Here is a 7016-nt window from a genome sequence, read left to right as displayed (position 1 = left end):
CGGATTCAGATTCATCCTGCGCACACGTTTCACCTTGCTGGCGGCATAACAGTAATTTCCGTCGCCCTGGTGAAAATCCCACCGCTCGTTTTTCTGTACGCCCCGCGATCGGCCCAGGAGCAGTTGACGAGTGGGCCAGGCCTGCGCGGGAGCCAGCCTAGCAGCGATACGATGTGTGCGTCTCTGTGTCCGGGTGAAAACAGGAGCGATCGATGGTGGGTTGCCAGGGGCGTTCGTGGGTTGGCAGGGCATTTTTTTACCGTCCTCGTTTGCACCCAGCGGCCTCGCCTCCGCTTCAGCCGCGACGGGCCCATCTGTCGGTCTCGCAGGTGCGCGCCTCGGAGAGAGCAGCGACCGAGCGGGCGACCTGGGCTAGCAGGCACGACAGAAAATAAAAGGGGAAGCGGCAGCGAGAGAAAAGAGGAAAAGCAGTCAGACCTAGCCCGCGCCCCTGCAGCCGCCTCCTCTCCTGCCGCCGTCGCCGCCTCGGCCTCGTCCGCCTCTTCTCCTGCCGCCGCCGCCTCGGCCTCGGCCGGCCCTGCTCTGCCGGCGCCCGTCGGCCTTGATCCGGCCTCAGCAGGAGGAGCTCGCCCTTGAGTAGGACTCAATATAAGGAGGGGAGCAGCAGCCGCGCCCCGTGCTCCACCGGTGCCCTTCGCCCTCGATCCGTCCTCGGCAGGAGGAGCTCGAGCCGAGGAGCGCGACCTCGATCCGGACTCGGCAGGAGGAGGGAAGCAGTAGCCGCGCCAGCCGACGCGCCTCGCCGCAACCTCTGCGATATCAGGCGCCATCTCATTCCCCATCTCTTCTGGTTGCATCTCCCCCCGTGAGTTCCTTCTTCTAATCCCCTTCCTCTCTCGATTTGGTCTGCAGGAGAGAGAGAAGATAAGACGGAGAGAGAAGGAGGAGAGGAGGGAGAGGAAAAGAGGTGCGGTGGCAGGGAAATCGTCGTCGGATGCGTCTTATATGTGGTGATGATCTCCTACTTTATTTTCTCGATTTGTGTTTTGTTCTTACTTTCTTTCCAACTCAGTAATCATGCTCTTGCTTTTCCTTTGGTCTCTGTTGTAGATGGGTGTGTTCCCATCAAGTCGATGGTGGGGTTGATGTGCCCGTCGATTCGTGATCCGCTGGCTGGGCTCATCTTCTCAATGGCGGACTGGTGTTCTATGTTAGTCAGAGCCATTGTATGTGGTTGTGCAGTTGCTGATGTACAGGAGGCGTCCGTGGTATCAGTTCTTCATCGTCCATGCTTATCTTCTATATGCTCTAGCAGCCAGGTGACTACATATTACCTTTTCTATCAATTCGACCATCTTGTCCTTCTTCACGAGGATCGGCAGGTCAACATCGATGCCCATGTTAGCGGCAGTGCCCGCTATGATTCTCATGGCGGACTTGATGGTTTTGCAGTTCAAGTCAGGCAACTTCTCCTGGGCGATCGTGCGTACTTGGTCGCTGTGGCTCCTTTGAGCCTTTTTCGACGCCTGGGAATCAGAATTAATAAAATGGAGATAAGGAACCATGTAGTTCACTGAGCAGCTATAAAGCCTAAGATAAACTACAGTAAACAGAAAGTTGAGGAATCAACCAAATGTGTAGAAATTTTGGTGACTAACTTATGACTTGTTTATTTCAGAGAAACTAATGACTTATCAATCCAACAGACAGTATGAAGTTGTGCCAAGTAAAGCCAAAAAAGAAACTGTATGTATATAACGGAGTAGCGGATGCGGTTCAAGCTGTTTTTTTGCCTGCTTATTTTTTATGTAGCTTTTTTGGCCTGCTTGTCAGTGATGCAATGCCTTATGGAGTAACGAAAGCCTAGAATGAGAGTTAGGGAAAATGAAATGGACACCAAATTTGGTGAGGCTTATATACTATGAACTTGGAGCCAAGTAGAAACCCCAGTGTTAGCTGAACAGAAAATTTAATGTGTTAAGTTATGCATATTGCATTGTACCCAAATAATTCAAATAAGTGTTAACTCAAAGGATTGTTTTTGTAGAGGTCCATATGCAATTCATCAGATACAGATAAAGGGTTAGTATCTCCCATGTGTGCAAAATTGGTGTGCAGATAGCAATTCACAGACCACTTTCCCTGTCAGTACGCTAACATTTTCGTATATGCATTTATAATTAAAATTATTAATAATAGCATAATGAATCAATAATCAGTCCCTCTACTGTCTGCACCTGCTTAAAACTCAACCATGGTATCATTATGGAATTTGAACAACCTAGGCCCCCACAGACACTAGCAAATCAACCTAGCTACTGCATTTCCCTTTTGCCCAATTATCCCCATATATCTTCAATTTGGTGCAGGAACCTCAAATTATGTAAAATTTGGTGCTAATCAACCGGGTGCATACCTGCAGCCTTGAGGAGCAGTACTGAGGCAGGAGGTGTCTTCAAGATAAAGGTGAAGCTCTTATCCTGCAAAGATGCAATGCCACACGCATCCTTATCCTGCAAAGATGCAATGCCACATGCATCATGAGGACTAGCTCACATTACCAATACAAACATTCTGCACACACATTTAACATGATGAGGCAGGAGGTGATTCTAATTATCGAGTAAAGTCATGTATATAGACTGATTAGTGTGATGTGTTTATGATTTTTTCTGAGGGTACCTAAGCTGAAAAGCGGTGGGTGTGGTAGCTAAAACAAAATTTGTGCAATTTCGCTTCAACTTCAAACTGTTGTTGGGGAGACTGCCATGTCAGGAACTCGTGTACTTACAATACGTTAAGTTAAATTAGAAAATGCCGTCTCATTTAAAAAATAACATCTCATTTTCCCCCTTGATTCAGTTATGAACTCTACTGTATGTTCAGACTGAAGTAGTTATGTGAGAGTAGAAGAGGTTTATAGCCTCTGTTGCTGGTGGACTGACTATTTTATATGGACTGAAGCTGCAACTGAGGGTAGTGCTACTCTATGCTGGGCAGCAGTAACTTAGGTCCTGCTCTTTTGTGAAATTGACACACGAACTAAACATACACATTTGATTTTTCTCACAGTTTGTGCTCACACCAAATCAAGCTTTTCAAACCATTATTACAGTGTTGTTTCTTCCTCTCTTTTAATTTTTAGCTTGCTGTTTTTCTTGGTGATCTTCCTTGATTTGTGCTAATTTCTGCAAGAAATTTTTGGAAAACATCAATTCTTCTGCTTTACTGAAACTTGGATCTTCGTTAGGCATGAGTTGAGCTGCCTTATTTAATATGTTATTCATAGGCATCAATAAACTAGACGATTTGCCAGTAGAAACAATTATAACTGGGACATGCTTTCTCTTGACACTGAGCAATGGATAAATATTCTGGCTTATTTCCTTTTTGTATTTGAACATGATGTAAGTGTGGAAATAAGAAACAGATTATTTAGAGCTTTCTGCCCTTTTATTTTCTTTGTGGCTAATCTCCAACTACCCTATGGACTGTAGTAATCACTTTCTCTTTTTACCATCAGCAGGATTTAATTGATGGAGTCCTGCTGCTAAAGGACTGCTAAAGGACGTGAACAGGAAGTCCTATCGCTGGATGTTTATTGTCCGAATTGCAAGGATCTGGGAATACATGAGTACAGACCCTATCGAATTCTATAGCTCTATTCATTGGCACACCAGTTGATCAATTTTGAGGTAATAAAGCGAAGTTGTTATCTGGAAAATACTTACCTACTTAAAGAAGGTCAAAATAGAGAAATCCTTGGCATAATTTTTATGTATACAATATACTAGCTTTCATATCTACTTTGGACACCAGATGGCACATCAACATTATGTACCTGAAGCGATCGCTACAGAAGGAAGGTACCAAACAAGATTAACTGTTTCTATGCTTCTCAAAATACTTTAGTATATGCCCATAATATCACAGTATGAATTGATGTGTGGGAAGTTTGCTTTTCCTACCATCACGGAATAATAATTCATTTTTTAGTTTGATATATTCCGCGCCCAATTAACTATTTGTATTTGCCAGAGAATGCAGAAAAAAAAATACTAACCTGCTTGTGTTCCCGAGAGAGTGTATTTTCTCCATACCTCAACATTCTTGATAATATGGTCATCTCTGTTCTGGACAACACACTTGACAACCTCTCTTCATGGCACAAAACTGAAACTGTGCCATTAATATATTTTCCTTGCATGCTTGTCTAAATAAAGGGTGCAATACACATGGCATAGTCGCATAGATATACAAATCCCTTATTCCTGTGAGCAAGACTGAAGCTTGCTACTTGTTAAGACCAGTCATAAACATTTGTGTGATTGTAGCTGATTCCCGTCAGTGAAACTTTGCCATGACCATTGTTTATTCAGTGAAATAGCTGATTCCAATCATCCATCAACTAGATTTGTGATAATCACAACAACAAGCTTATATCTTACAAATCGCCTGATTGGTGATTATCCATTTTATATGATGTTTTTCATTTGCAAGCGCTGAGTTTTTTCCTTTCAAGTTTCTCTCTCTTACTCTATTTCATTAAATATATTTCTCCTCTCACTCCATCATCCAGTCTGTCGGTTACTCATGATGAGTGATTATATGCAATCATCCGACAATAATTAGTATAGATAATTAGTTATGCCAGGTTGCTACATTTCAATCTCCTTTTTACCAATATGAAATATGATGGCATATTAATATTGAGAGACAGTCTCGTCGTCCGCTGCAGCATCACCCTTCTTTTTTGCCGCCCTAACTTTTTTGCACCCCAGGCCTAGCACGCGATAACGGCGCCACGAGGATTCTCTGTCGTGAGGAGTACCCCGACCCGTATGATGGCCACCGGAAGGTCACACACTTCTTTGGCTCGCTTCGACTGGCTCCATTGACGACTTCTCTAAGGTATCTTCTTGTGCAGCTTCACACCTGCTTGTGTGTCTTGCAAAAAAGCAAGCTACCTGGTACCTCTCTACTCTGCTTTAGCAGGCGTTTGCAGAGGAAGCCAAGGGGTACATGATACTGGTAATTTACTAATGACCCATATTGTTAGAATAATTTGTCGCAAATATTTTTGTTGGTTGTCCTTTTATTTTATTTATAATCTTGCCTCAATCATGTCTTCCATTGTGCTTCTTCACTCAAAAGGTGTTCTGCATGTGTGCACTTGCTTGAGAATGGAATAATCTCATGAATTCTATTGAAAACAGAACTTAGTTATTGCAGTATGCTTAATGTTTTGTTTTAGTAATTATGTCTGCTTTAGCAGCCAGGAGCATCCCCTCCCATTTCTGACATTGAACCATGTGCCCTGTTTAAACCAGCGTAGTTCGATGACCTTATGCAATTATTTGGTACAAAGAATGTGCTGATAAAGTATTTTTATTTTTACTTTACTATGTTTAGTTCCGAGGTATTTATACTCCTGTCAATCTGCTCTAATTCGGTTCGCCGATATCCTGAAGGAATTGGACCATTCTATATCTTTTTTTTTCTGATTTTAGTTGGATACCTGCTTAGATGGGTGAACTTTTAACCCATCTTTTATTGCTTGCAGGTGTATTTGTTGGGTTCCTCTTGGCGTGTCGAACAAAAATTGGCGTTCAGCACTGCTATTTAAAGATGGTTTGATCAGTACTACAGAAAACCCATAGATTATTGTAGGTGAGAGCATGGTACCCTGTCTCTTCCTATTTTGTTCCTTTCTTATAGTATTACTTTGAGGCATTATTTATAGCAAAAGAATCAGATTGAACATTTAATATCTTTATTCCTTATCATGCTAGGCAGAGGCCCTTAGGTTTGCATTCAGGTGCTAATTGTTTAATAACCATCATGCATTAGTTAGCTATAATCCTTTATCTTTTCCACAAACATGATGATTATGTTCGGCAGGATTGTCCGTTTCATATCCCAGAGATGTATCATTGTAAAGTACTCCCTCCGTTCTAAAATAGATGACCCAACTTTATACTAAAGTTAGTACAAAGTTGAGTCATCTATTTTGGAATGGAGGGAGTAAGGTTAAGGAGATCTAATCCTGGACATATCAATGCAAGAGCACAACTTTGTATTAGAATGCTTACTGTGTTCTACATGGTGGTGTTTCTAAGAAAGTATATTTGGTTGTGATCTTCAAATGGTTTGAAATTTAGTTAAGGGATGTCAAAGCCTGAATGTGGCCACATTTTGGTGGGGAAGGAGGGATATAGTCTTTATAATTTAATCTTAGCTTTACACTTCTGTGATTCGTTGAAGAAATGTATCTCGATGTAGTTTTGGCTGTATTGAGACTGGGATTTAAGCTTCTTTCCTTTCCGAGACGCATACATAAATACTGTGTGCTATATGGGTTGGAAAAATAGTGTTGAAATTTAAACTCGAATCGTATGGGCACTCCTAGAGAAGCGGTTGTGTCCTATCTTTGTTTGGGACTAATTGTCAAATGAATAATATTATTTAGTGCGTGTAATTCCTCTTTTTTGATTGCTCATAACATGTTCTTTTTTGGTTGTTTGTTTAGGTATCTAAGAATGATGATGATTACACTCGGAGCAAGCCTTGTTGCGGCGCTGCGTGTTGCCCTCCTCCTCCCCAAGGGCAAGGTGAAGGAAGGTGCCTGTGTGGTTCTTCTGCAGCTCGTAGCGAGGATTGCTGTGTTCAACTTGCACAAGAATGCCAAGAAGTCCTTCTCGGAGACGTAAGCCATGGCGCATGTTTCTGCCATGATTTCCTTTGGTTGGATTTCGTGGATTTAGGTGTTGAAAAATTATGGGCTGTGGATGCAGGATTAAGGACATGTACCTGCACTACAACGAGAGATCTGGGCTGCTTCTTTGTGGCTTCCAAACTTGAAATGTTTGTTTGGAAGTTAGTTTAGTTTTTTGTTGTGGATTCACAGCTTCTCACATGTACCATCCTCTTAGACCTTTAGATTTCCAAAGAAACTAAATGAAGATATGGTGGTATGGTCTCAATGAAGCGTTCCATGCTTTATATTTTCTCTAAAATTTTCTCCTGAAGAATCATGTATCTATGTTAGATCCGGT

At 42.3% G+C, this 7016-nt stretch overlaps 2 long non-coding RNA genes across 3 annotated transcripts; both read left to right on the top strand.

The window, feature by feature from the left end:
* The first annotated feature begins 506 nt into the window (after window positions 1-506).
* On the top strand, window positions 507-4851 carry LOC119342668. Of its 2 annotated transcripts, none has more exons than XR_005165656.1 (6): window positions 507-971; window positions 1072-1280; window positions 2331-2427; window positions 3488-3656; window positions 3756-3827; window positions 4743-4851. It is a non-coding gene; the product is annotated as an uncharacterized LOC119342668 (long non-coding RNA). The 2 variants fall into 2 exon arrangements; XR_005165655.1 differs by having other exon boundaries at window positions 3485-3656.
* A 32-nt stretch (window positions 4852-4883) lies between these two features.
* On the top strand, window positions 4884-6543 carry LOC119342666. The gene is made up of 3 exons (XR_005165654.1): window positions 4884-4992; window positions 5525-5631; window positions 6491-6543. It is a non-coding gene; the product is annotated as an uncharacterized LOC119342666 (long non-coding RNA).
* The last annotated feature ends 473 nt before the right edge of the window (window positions 6544-7016 follow it).

Source organism: Triticum dicoccoides, unplaced genomic scaffold, assembly GCF_002162155.2.
Source record: "Triticum dicoccoides isolate Atlit2015 ecotype Zavitan unplaced genomic scaffold, WEW_v2.0 scaffold1005, whole genome shotgun sequence".
NCBI classification, from domain to species: domain Eukaryota; kingdom Viridiplantae; phylum Streptophyta; class Magnoliopsida; order Poales; family Poaceae; genus Triticum; species Triticum dicoccoides.
This window is presented reverse-complemented; position numbering and strand designations above follow the sequence as displayed.